The sequence below is a fragment of the Thermobia domestica genome, chromosome 8 (genome assembly GCF_964235325.1).
Source record: "Thermobia domestica chromosome 8, izTheDome1.hap1.1, whole genome shotgun sequence".
NCBI classification, from domain to species: domain Eukaryota; kingdom Metazoa; phylum Arthropoda; class Insecta; order Zygentoma; family Lepismatidae; genus Thermobia; species Thermobia domestica.
In genome coordinates, this window is record NC_137461.1 from 184,273,434 (window position 1) to 184,287,501 (window position 14,068).

Below are 14,068 nucleotides of genomic sequence, written 5' to 3' on the forward strand. Positions count from 1 at the left end.
GCTTCGACGGTAGATCTTATAAGGGACGTATCCGAATCATGACAGTTAGATATTTATGAAAATTGGTACCCTGACTAATTGAGGATCGCTAATCATCGTGGTGATAGTCACTCGGCGCGGAAATGCCTTGTTTACCCGTTATTTATAATGAGGTCTACATAGCTTACAACTAGTGACCGGGTGAGTCGGTGCCGAGTTATGCCCCCAAAACACCGGAAAAATGCAGAAAATAAAGTATGCAGGTAATCTGATACCTACGGGAGGGAGACACGAGACCAAGAACACGGCAGTAGTGTGCCACAAGTAGTGTTGCCACCCCAACACAAACTATAGTTTTTTTTCTAATAGAGCGTATAGGCCTACCATTTTATAACATTAAAACATTTGACATAAAACGTGAAATAAGCAAAAGGTGAGTTTTCAGTGTTGAACAATAAGGAACATAAGGTTCTAAATTTGAGAAATTATGGGTTCCCTACAGATAAACGAACACATATACAAGAACAACAAGACTGCAGAAGGAACAAATGTACAGTAGGGAGTAAACAACTGCATGCATAGCATCCAGTGACTAACAGGCTTGATACAGGATTCACCCAAAAAAGGAACATTATAAAGTAGCCGTAGAAACAAGACATAATGCGGAGTTCTATGTTACATAATGCTGAAACGTGAACAGCTAGTCTTCTTGTTAGTGCAGTAAATGAAGCTCAAATTTTAATGAAGAAAGGAACAAATTAGTAACAAGCTGAAAATTGGTACAGATGTTGGGAATGATATTCTAAACAACATACTAAAGATCTCCTGAAATCCCAGGTGGCCTTCGCCGCCATATTGTAAAATGGCGGCCGGAAGTGTCAGATGAAAAATACCCAGATAAAAATAGCAATATCTTCGCTATGGTTGAACATAAAGAGATAAACTTAGCGCCGTTTTATAGAACATAGATAAAAAATATTTTTTAAACAAAAACATTTTTGATAAAACGTATACTTTTAGAAATATTTAGCTCTAAATTCCCAAATTCCGAAAGCTACCGTCAAACTGATTTAAAATTTTATTGAATTTAGGATGTAATTACTAACAAGTTAAAATTTCACATAGATATTGATAAAGATTATTTAAATGACATACTAAAATCTCACAACTTCTTCCTTCGCCATATTGGAAAATGTATAAATGTCCGAAGTAATTGAAAGATATTTTGTTAAATGAAATAGAAAATCTGGACCGGGCTAAATATTTGAGAAACTGTAAATGCAGTTGATCCGAAGCCAATTGGGATCAATGGTGATGCAAGGGAGATACATTATGGCGTGTTTAATGTTGTTCTCCGCTATCTTGGTGACCGCCATCTTGGAATCAACTTGTTTATTATAAATGGCAATGTGGTCGCGTGACATATTAAACAACATCCCCGTTCGAACAGAAACCCAGTGGTAATTTTATTTTCCCAAATCTACAACTGTTTTGAAGTTGTGAATAGATTTAGGATATGTTATATGTGAAATGCTGTGAAATGTGCTGTGCGAAGTTTCGAATTGAAGGATAAAGATAAAGTAAAAAGCAAGCGTTGTAACATCTCACATTACGTATTCTTTAATAACCAGGAAAATAGAGAGCTAACACACATGAGACAATTACAATCACATGACATGTTCAGCATGCCCAAGGTTCTGTTCTATGCATATCCTTAACCTTGAGACACAGTGCTTGTGCACTCTGAGAAGCAGAGATTTGTTCACAGACAGAAATGATTCTCCTTTTCAGGTAGCCAATGTCAATAATTTTACACTGGTAGACAATAGCTTTAAAGTGCCCCCAAAGGTAGAAATCCAACGGAAGTAGGTCAGGGAACTTCCTGGCCACTCAACTGGTCCATGCCGACCTACCCAACAACTGGCAGAGTGTTCATTGAACCATCGATAACATTAAGACCGTAATGCCTCGGTGCCCCATCTTGTTGCCAATATTGATGAAATCACCCTTCTTCGTCCAAGAAAAGTGGCATAACAGTGTTTTCAAGCATATCACCATATTGTGCATCATCCAAGGTCCCATTAATGAAAACACGTCCAATAAGTGTTTGGCCCATATTCCACACCACACCATTACGTTACCTGCATCTTGCATCTTTGACGCATTTATCCAATTAAGATTTATATTATCCCAGTACCGGATATTTTGGTTGTTAATCTCACCTGTTACATACAAATTTGCCTCATTACTAGAAACAATGTTATGAGGAAACACTCGGTTACGAGCTATCTGGGTCAACGGTTACTCACAAAACTCCATTAGTCTATCTAAAACATCCACTGACAGTCTTTATTTCAACTTTAATTTTTAGGGGTGCCACTTTTTCCTTTTTAACATTCTTTGAACACTTTTAACAGTTTTATGTCCACTTGATAGACGTCGCACACTCTCCATTTGACTTTTTACCAATACACCCAACACAGCTGCTGATGTGTCTGGATCAGTTGCATTTCATGGTTGTCCTGATCGAGGTAAATCATCAACATTTCCCTTTGCCATGAATTTGCAGATTAGTTTTCGTACAGCACTGTCTGTCACCGGCTCGCGATTAGGATGTCACTCTTTAAAGACGGATGTTATTGCTGAACTGCATTCTCTAGCCAAAAGAAAGATTTCGATTCTTTCCTCTCGAGTTAGCATCCTGTCCTACCTACAAGAAAGAAAAAAGATAAAGCGTCAGTCGGTTCCCGTCTATACAATGTTCCACACATAACAAAATTTAAGTCTAAATGATAACGTATTCTAGCCTAAATCCATTCACAACTTCAAAGCCGTTGCAGATTTTGAAAAAAAAAAGCTTTACGGTGAGATTTCTCGGTATTAGGCAAAATGTTCGGTACAGGGCTAATACAAATCTTAATTACATTGATGCAAGGTGCAGGTAAGGTAATGGTGTGGTGTAGAATATGGGGCGAAGAACTTATTGGACCTGTTTTCATTGATGGGACCTATTGGACCTATTTTCATTGATGGAACCTTGGATGCTGCACAATATGGAGATATGCTTGAAAACACTTTATACCACTTTTGTTGGAAGAGGAAGGGTTATTTCATCAGTATTGGCAACAACATGCGGCACCGTATTATGGTCGTAATGTAACCGATGGCTCAATGAACACTTTCCCAGTTGCTGGATAAGTCGGCATGGACCAGTTGAGTGCCCAACAAGGTTCCCGACCTACTCTGTTGGATTTCTATTTTTGGGGACACTTTAAAGCTATTGTCAACCAGGGTAAAATTATTGACATTGACTAACTAAAAACGAGAATTAGTACTGTCTGTGAACAAATATCACCAACTATGCTTCGCAGAGTGCTAAGCACAGGGTCACACGGTTAAGGATGTGCATAGAACAGAACGGTGGGCGTGCTGAACATGTCATGTGATTGTAATTGTCTCATGTCTGTTAGCTCTCTATTTCCCTGGTTATTAAAGAATACGTAATGTGAGATGTTACAACGCTTGCTTTTTACTTTATCTTTATCCTTCAATTCGAAACTTCGCACAGCACATTTCACAGCATTTCACATATAACATATCCTAAATCTATTCACAACTTCAAAACAGTTGTAGATTTGGGAAAATAAAATTACCATTGGGTTTCTGTTCGAACGGGGATGTTGTTTAATATGTCAACGACCACATTGCCATTTAAAATAAATAAGTTGATTCCAAGATGGCGATCACCAAGATAGCGGAGGACAACATTAAACACGTCATAATGTATCCCCCTTGCATCACCATTGATCCCAATTGGCTTCGGATCAACTGCATTTACAGTTTCTCAAATATTTAGCCCGGTCCAGATTTTCTATTTCACTTAACAAAATATATTTCAATTATTTCGGACATTTATACATTTCCAATATGGCGAAGGAAGAAGCTGTGGGATTTTAGTATGTCATTTAAATAATCTTTAACAATATCTATGTCAAATTTTAACTTGTTAATAATTACATCCTAAGTTCAATAAAATTTTAAATCAATTTGACGGAGTTTTTGGAATTTTAGAATTTAGAGCTAAATATTTCTAAAAGTATACGTTTTATCAAAAATTGTTTCTCTTTAAAAAAATATTTTGTTATCTATGTTCTATAAAACAACACTGAGTTTATCTCTTTATGTTCAACCATAGCGAAGATATTGCTATTTTTATCTGGGTATTTTTCATTTGTCACTTCCGGCCGCCATTTTCCAATATAGCGGCGAAGGTTACCTGGGATTTCAGGGGACTTTTACTATGTCTTTAGAACATCATTCTCAACATCTGTACCAATTTTCAGCTTGTTCTAATTTGTTCCTTTTTGCTAATTTCACTGCACTATGTAGCGCAACAATTCGAATGGTGTTTTTGTGGAATCGAAATCTCGAACCATTCCTGAGAGCTATAAAATGACCTGTCTTGGGGTTGGAACACTGCACAAAATCCTGCATGCCTTCCAAGGCACAGAAACGACAGATTAGTACCTGAAAAGAGTACAGAAAGGCTGTAGCACGAAAAATAACAAATTGGTGACAAGAAAGTACGGGTCTAGGACAAATCTGCCAATGACCTAATGCGCCAATCGTGAAAATGGACAAATCTGCCAATGGACAAATCCGCCAATGGACAAATCTGCCAATTGACAAATCCGCCAATGGACAAATCTGCCAATTTCCAAATGCGCAAAACGCGAAAATGTCCAAATGCGCCAATTGCGAAAATGGACAAATCAGCCAATTGACAAATCTGCCAATTACCATATCTGCCAATTACCAAATGCGCCAAACACGAAAATGACCAAATGCGCCAATCGTGAGAATGGACAAATCTGCCAATTTCCAAATGCGCCAAACGCGAAAATGTCCAAATGCGCCAATTGCGAAAATGGACAAATCTGCCAATTCACAAATCCGCCAATTGTGTGTGTGTGTGTTGTGCGAGAAAAGGGGAAATTGGGGTAAAATTGGGAATTTTCCGTCCAACAATCGGCAAGAGCAGAGTTAGCCCTGATATCGTTTCTCCATCATAGATATAACTTGGTAGAAATGTTTCCCATGTTCATCAATGACTGCTCCGCAATTTCTGGTAAGAAATCTATGTGGGATTGCAACATATGTATTTTTAGTGATACATTACACCCTATTGCTGAGTAGAAGGTGTTAGGTGCACCTCTACTTCCTTATAATTCTGAGACCGCTCGTTTTCCAAAACATTCGTCACCACTTTTCGGAAAGAATATCATGCAATCCTCTCCTCATTTTCTAACACTGCATGGAATTCAGGATCATTGAGGAGTTAACGAATTTGAGTGCTACTAAGGATTCTTACCTGATTTTAGTTCCAGCACTTTGTGGAAGTTTACGCAGAATATATTTGAAGAATGTTTTGATGCATCTATGAATAGCCGCCATTCATTGAGATTATCGTCTATGTTAAGTTTACTCATAAGACCACTTAGACCTACATTGTTACAACGTAACATGTCACTTTCCACTGAAAATACTGTTTAGGGATTCTGACGTGTTCAAAACACGAACACTTTTAAAACTTCAGAATAAGCTCTCCACTTCTTGAGTTTAATGCCAGCACTTCTGCGCTACTTTTGACAACCCCAGGTAACTTAGTTCAGGTTGAGTATCATATGGTAAATAGATAATGATATTTTGATTTATTTATTTTTATTTTTATTTTTTTATTTTATTTTATTTTTTTTTATTTTTTTTATTTTTATTTATTTATTTATTTATTTATTTATTTTTTGAAGTTAGGATCGGTGGAAGACAATGAATCTGCAGCAGAATTTGACAATGTGGGTCGACATTGTTCGCCTTTTGATCTTCATCGGGTGAAACACTGGAGTAAGGTAGGGGAAGTTGTGGAACCTTTAGTTCTTCAGAGTGTGGCACAGTAACGAACATTTCAAGGAATATTTGAATAAGTAGCAGTCCACTTTTTTTCTTTTTGGATAGACCTTTAATTAGAAGAACTATGCAAAAATAGCACTTTGAATTATGATCTGTCGGTTCTCTCCATATCATTGAAACTGCAAATAGCACGCATGGCCTTTTTCCGTGTAGCCAGTCCCGCAAATTTGTAGAACAAGTATTACAATATACATGTGGTGTCACTTCTTGTCTACATCTCCCAGTTTACAGCCAAAGTACAAGTGATAGGCTTTCTTTATGATAGGAGCGAAACTCCACTTTTCGCTTCACTTCGTGAAAAAAAAAATTGCTCTGTACTGCAAATACATTTACGCGACAAGTTTCTGCTTAGTATAGTCATAGAACAATAAATAATAATAATAATAATAATAATAATAATAATAATAATAATAATAATAATAATAATAACAGCACCCACCCATCCACCCAATATCTCACCACGACTACGTCCGAGATGGCAAATTATAACTACAAAAGAACGTTACACAACATGTTTTCTCTGGCAAACTCTTCAATATAAATTAAACCGTGAAGTGGTTGATATTTCTTTGTTAGCGATGATGTGCGAGTAATATGGATAGCCAGAGACTATGCAAGAATTTATTTCGGGAGAGGCCCTAAGCTTTTCTGGGGTCCTAATACAATTTGAAGCTAAATTATATTAAAATTTGTAAAATTTCACCTGAAATTAGACTAAATTTACAAACAAGTCGGGGTGTCAAGACCTTCAGGACCCACCCCGGCGTACGTCCCTGAGAATAACAATGAAACTAACCGTCAAACAATGGAAGTTTATTGAAATAAGTAGACAGCTCCTGTTGCCACGAACCCTTACTTTGTCCAGCAGAGCACATCGGATGATAACGTATTTCTTGGAAACCCGAAACAATCTTCAAAAACTAATTTCATATTCGTTATCAGCACTCTAAAATTAGTAAGAATTGGTTAGTTTTATCTCAAAAGCTTTTTCACTGTTGACCAGTGTTTTCAGAGAAAGTTCCTCTTTATGTAGTTAATACGTTTAATGTGGGTTAAATATGATCCAAGATTAGTTGATATAAAAGGAAAATTAGTATAATTCAGTTCACTTTTCATCTATTAGCAAATACACATTAGTTACTAGTGTTTTGTAACTTGTGTGCTTAATGCATAAAATAATTTTGTGATCCTGATAACAGATTCCTAAAGTGAAAAATATTAACTGTTAGCAATCGGATTGTACCTTTTGTTGCTTGATTTCTCTTAACACTGACACACATATTTCCAAGAATGATACGCGTGGTCCTAACAGTCTTCCAATGACGAGAGATATATCATTCCATTGATAATATTGAGGCAAACAAAATGTAAAAACCCATGCAAACTTTTCTAGAACATGTAGTAAAATATCCTATTCGTAGATATGTAAATTGATGCTTTGTTGCAGCTACTTACTGATATAAAAGTGAAACTGAATTATATCCTCATTAACCATGCACGTTGATCTTGGTGATTGGCCTCCCTGGATGTAGATATCTTTATTCGAAAATGAAATCTTTAAGTTTTACGTCCCACGGTTATGCCGGTTAGGCTAAAGGAGACGGTGATAATGAGTGAAATGATGGAGTGAATAAAGTGGGAGGAAACGGGAGAACCCCGAGAAAACCCATGAGCACGGTGTTTGTCCACCACAAAGTCCACACGGCGCGAGCTGGGATCGAACCAGGGATCCCAAGCACCGGAGGTGAACGCTCTACCACTGAACCACCACGCCCCCCATCTTTATTCGAATTTGTGACAAGGAACTACGCATATTTCAATGCCTCCCCAAAGTTATACAGACGTCGTCGTCGCTGTCATTAAGATCTTTATTACACCAATTCTAAGACTACATTACTCAGTTAATGAGATATAGTTCAGAATGTTGATTGATTTTCTTCCTTTAAAAATAACATTGTCAAACACACTATATATGCATAAATCGATAAATCACATCGAACCATATAAAAAGAGATGCTTGAGTACAAGTTTACATGTTTAGTATATAAAAAAATTGCTGCACTAACAACTAAATCTTTCGTTGCCAATTATCATTGACAGCTTTCATTCATTTTCCTGGCAGTAGCGAACTAGCAGCTTGCTTGTCTTTTCTTAAGGTGACACACATACACTTTTTCGAACATATTAGTTGTAATCGTAGGTAATAACAATCAAGTTAATTAAAAGGTTTTGGTAAAAAGTATTTTCAAATTGGTTAAAATGAATCCGAACCTGTTTTCGAGACGGGTAATTTGAATAGGGACATCAAAATATAAGCCGTCACTTGTCACTTTAGAATCTTTTAAAAGAAAATTACAAAAGTGATTACTTAAAATATTAACTTTATTTAATATTTACAAGGCTATGAAAAATATTTCTTTACATTCTTTCAAATATTCACAACTTTCACAATTACAAATTAGCATTTCTCACTAAGTAGAAGATCGTAAAAAAAGTAAATACCAAAATTTATAGTTGTAAAACATTTTGTTCAGTTATAACTTTCGGTTTTAAAATTCAGGACTGTAAATCAGGTCAAGAGGACAAAGTTACTTGTAATATGGGCAAAGTTCCTACAATCTAAGAACCCAGTAAAGCTGACTCTCAGTGAACTATATGAAAACAAAAACTAAATATTCTAAACTTTCTAAATAGAGTACTCAAAAAAGATCTCAATATACGTGTTTGTAAACAAGTCATGATTATACTAACTACTGCTTACTTATTAACGATGTTATTATTGCTATGATAATTGCGTTTCTTCTTACTTTCCTTATCCATTTTCTGTTAAAGATGAAAGCTTCTTATTGAAGACTTCTTATTATTAACTTATTACCAACTGCATTCTTCTACTTATAACAAGGAATATATATATTGGTTCATTTCGAAAATATAAAAAAGAAGCTGACACCCGCTTAATGAATTAGGTCAGTCAGGGCTGCTCGTAGATTTCATGGTCTTTCACACAAATTCTATGCGAGGTCCAACCAAACTTGTGAAATCTCCATCCCCGTAAAGGTCGTCAGCACTGTTGTAAGTTCGTTTTTGTTGATATAGTAAAGTAACAATATTTATATGGTTCAAGTCCTTTTTTATTATTTATTTCACTACTTTTAAAGGGGCTGTGACACATCCATAAATTGTCTGGGCCACAACCCTCGATTTTGATGAAACTTGGTAGATTAATAGGACACTTTGCAAAACTAATGTAACTAGCAGGAATTTGTCGAAAAAGCTGTAGATTCTGAGATTCGATTCAGAGCTAGTCGATTCATTAAAAATGACATTTGTCGTGATATATCGGGAACGACTCCACCGAGAACAAGCAAACTTTGCAAGCCATAGTAGATACATGATAGCTTTGAAACCAAATTAAAACGAATTGTCTACACCTGCGCAGAGCGTAAGGATATACTATCAGGCCTATAATCGCGGTCTATTGGAACACATCAATGTGACGCAGGCATCTATGCATCAAAGAAACATGCCAAAATCATAGTTCATAGGGTTATCTATATATAGTTAGTGTTGCCACGAGACTAGCCCTTTTTAATGTCTCGTCTCGTCTCGCTAACGAGCAAACACTTCGAGACGAGACCTGTCTATTATTTGCAAGACGAGACACGCGACAGTGTTGTAAGGAGACGAGATGCGACAGCCTAATATCGCGTCTCGTCTCGTAGCAATACTACCCAGTTGTATAAAGCAAAGGCCAACGTAAGAGATCCACGACGGTAGTTACGCAGGGTTGTTCGGGTCACGACTAGCATATAGTCGGTTTTCCCTCCATTTTTATCACAAGTTTTGTCTCGTAATGTTCTACGAGACGACACGACACCAGGCACAGGCTTCGGGACAAAGACACGAGACGACACCAGCATCTCATGTTTGCGACGAGACTGTTTCACGCGACGAGATAAGACAACACCAAAGGTTTCGGCTCGTGGCCACACTATCTATATATAAGTAAATCCTATGACCTATGATTTTGGCACGTTTCTTTGAAGCATAGATGCCTGCATCACACTGATGGGTTCGAATAGACTGCGACTATAGGCCTGATAGTGTTTCCTTACTCTCTCTTAATACTGTGTTACTGTTGTGTAACATTGATAACTTATAGTACTTGATATCACTACGCCCCGAATATGGCGACTATTAACGTTAACTATATGATTTCTACACAGGTGTAATGGAAATGTATGACTGAGAAGCCAGACAAAGTGCGTAACTAGAGACGGGTGTCCGGGGGCAGACCACCCCAACATCTTCTCACCACAATTGCTTGAAAACGCTCACCTTTGAGTCTAGTTTTTTTCTTGCATTATGTTATACTTGCCATGTCGTTCAAACTAAGCAAGAAAAAAAATATATCGCAGTCTTCACGTTTTCGAGATATGCACATGCGCACAATTTGCGCATTGTGCGCCGTTCTGGGGAGGTGCAGACAATTCGTTTAAATTCATTTGTAAAGCTATCATGTATCTACTATGGCTTGCAAAATTTGCTTGATTTCCGTGGAGCCGTTCCCGAGATATCACGACAAATGTCTTTAATGAATCGACTGTATCTCAGAAACTAGTTTTTTGGACAAATTCCTGCTAGTTACATTAATTTTGCAAAGTGTTCTATTAGTTTACCAAGTTTCATCAAAATCGGTTGTTGTAGCCCAGACACCTTATGTATGTGTCTCAGACCCTTTGAAAATTGAAAGAGCTTCTTTGTAAAGTGTATCCCTCTCATAGTGGGCTACTTACATGATGGTGCACCACAGGCACTTCGACGGTAAGTTCAAACTGGAAATACTCATAACTGAATAGACAAAGTAAATAAAGAAAAGAAATAAACTGGCTCCCCAAAGACCCGTTTTCCAACAATATTTGCTACGGTTACCCTCTTTGCTGTCATATTAGTAAAGAAACGCAGTTTGTCCTTTACAAGCAGGGCCGGCGAGGGGGGGCAAGAGGGGCCAGAGCCCTGGGGCCCATGGCTCCAAAGAGGGCCCGACGGCCGAGGATAGAGGATTACTAAATGTTATATATTCTTACTCAGTTCGCTTGCAATAAGTGCGCTCTTTACGTAACAATTTTTGTGTACTGTGGTCTTGCAAAGAAATGACAGGTGACCAGATCTAAGAACAAGCAGCTGCACTAGTCCAGCGATACCCAAAGATTTAGGAGATGATCTTTCTGATGAACTGCGTAGCCTGAAATTGATATATTCGGCCAATTTTGGTGAGAAAACGCTTTCACCATGGGATCTCCTAAATAACATCAAAACTTTGAACCTAGAAACTTTATTTCCAAATCTGACAGTGGCCCTTCGTATATTCGCCACAATCCCTGCTACCGTTGCTAGTGCAGAGCACTCTTTCTCTCTGTTAAATAGAGTAAGAAATGTTTTACGCTCTACAATGTGTCAAGACAGATAATTATCAAGCTTAGGCTTGTAGGCAGTGGAGACAGAACATGAATTCGCCCTGAAAAGGCCGAAAGGGAATTTTGTTGTAACTATACGTAGAAAAGGATACATTGTAACTGTAACAGTTGTCTAGCAGTATACATATAATAAATTTCTCCTACAGACAATTACTAATAATATCACATTATTAATCACACTATAGTTAATTTGAGCAATATTTCATTGAAATAACTAAAGTAGGTCTAATGCCTCATGTCTCTAGATAAGGAAGACTAACTACATAGCTTACTTCCATATAATTATTTATATCAACAATTTGTGCAAAGATATTCATAGTACAGGGTAGGTTGGATGGTTGAGAACATTTACTTTCTCAACTTTTATTAACTATTTAATACGTTCTTTTTGTATTTCCTTCACACATTAGTTTGTTTTGAGTATTTGATTGAGCATTGGGGGAAAACTTTTGCTATTACAAATAGATAAGTTACTTTTTTCTGTATTTTGATACCATTGCATTAAATATATTATTTTTTTTATTCATTTTAGTTTTGAAGCCTTCAAAAATCTTAGAACCAACAAGTATAGGGTCTAAACAATTAATAGTGAATTAATGAGTTTTTTTCCGGCGAACAGTGAACGTAGGCTAGGTTCAGAATTCTTATTAATCACTTATTTGGAGATACAGCAATACTGTTTAACAAGTAAATTAAACGCATTAATGGTCTAATAACGAGTTCAAAATAAGCCTCAATGTTCATTTTAGTTTGCCTCTGTCCAAAGTGGTAAGTACAAAAAAGTTATAAGGGGACATGTAAGGGGCCCGGGATTGCTCAGCCCCGGGTCCCGCGACCGCTCTCGCCGGCCCTGTTTACAAAATAATATTTCCTCGACACACATTTGCATTCTTTTTAAAATTAAATAACATACAATAAGCCAATACATTACTCACATATTTATCTTCATATTCTCTTGTATTTCTTTAATTATAATATATTCATGGGCATGTTCAGTTTGGTCCTTTGGAACAAATGCTATAACTTCAATAAAAGTATCACAAATTGCCTACTAATAATATAACATATATAAAATATATATATTCTCTTATTATTTGTGTAAGTGTTATTCTCTTACATACAATTTTCACTTTATGGTTTTCAATGAATAGGTTAGGTTCTCTAAAATAACGATGTGTATGACATGTTCCTTTTTCTGTACCCTTAGATTTATTTATAACTATAAATTTATTTACACAAAACTTAACATTTCGACTCATATTTCTTTGATTTACATAACTACTGTAGTTATATATTTTTCATTACTCATTTCGATAACCTGAGAATAGATATAAACTATAAATTTATAAAGTAAGTAGTCGTAACTTCGAAATCAACATCTATTATTCCTCCATTTTTCATCCAGTCACCTTCTTTTAGATGTAAAATGTACTTTTTCTTTTCAATTGCAGACATAATATACAGTCACAATGACACAATTTGATTGCACGTATAAATATTATAATGTCTTACGAATGTTCGTTAAAATGTCATACATTAAAGCTCATACATATCACGTTCTTGATAAAGTTATTAGAACCCATTACATGTCAATAGAGGCATCTTAGGAAGAAGGGCAATGCGTTATACGACATTACATTAGTAGAATCGCTTTTGGTGTTCTTTTAGGTACCTCATTGCAACCACATTGGCCTACACCACGAGATGTAGAAAGAGTAGAAACATTTTGAATTTTTTTCCAGTGATTATGTAACAAATTTAAGAAAGAAGACGATAATGGTGAAATGAAGAAAGTGGGAGGAGCTGGAAATAACTAGAGAAAACTACACAATGTTTGTCCACAAGGCGCATTCGCTGGGAGCTTGGATCATAGCAGGCTCCTCACAAAAAATGCAGTTTCTGCTAACGTTAGAAATATTTAACTCAATGGTCGTGACAAAGTACAACACTTTCTAGTAAAAATACTGTATAAGATATAACGTTTCAATACTATAAGAGTATCTTCATCAGACTTAACCAAACTTATCCACACTAGATAAGTGTGTTTAAGTATGATGAAGATACTGTTATAGTATTGAAACTTCATATCTTATACAGTGTTTTACTAAAAAAAGAAAAAAAAGTGTTGTACCTTGTTACGACTATTGAGTTGTACCTTGTTACGAAAAATATAAAATATGTTTACAAGGTCTACAGGTGGTTTATTTAACGTTAGAAATATTCTTTGAACATATTGTTGTAAATGTTAAAGAGATGCAAAGAATTTTCACCTATACAAAATTAAACATCACTTTCATTATAGCTTACAGTAACTGTACACATATACTTAATTTTCAACTTAACCGGTGGTTTTCATTTGATAATCAGACAAAAGTGTCTAGAATAAGCGCATATTATAATTATACATGAGACTGGCTTTGAGACAGGTCTAGTGCCTAGGAGATATCTGCCACACAGAAGATCCCTGGTTCGATTCCCAGTGGGAGAGGTTTTAAGTTTAAGCGCATTGCGGTGGTTCGGATCCCATCTCAAACTGTAAGTCCAAGTTATATATAGCCTCGGCGTTGGAAAGAAACGCTAAACACTAATAATAATTAACTAATTACATGGGTGCCTCTAGGATCAAATATTTATAGAGGATTCTT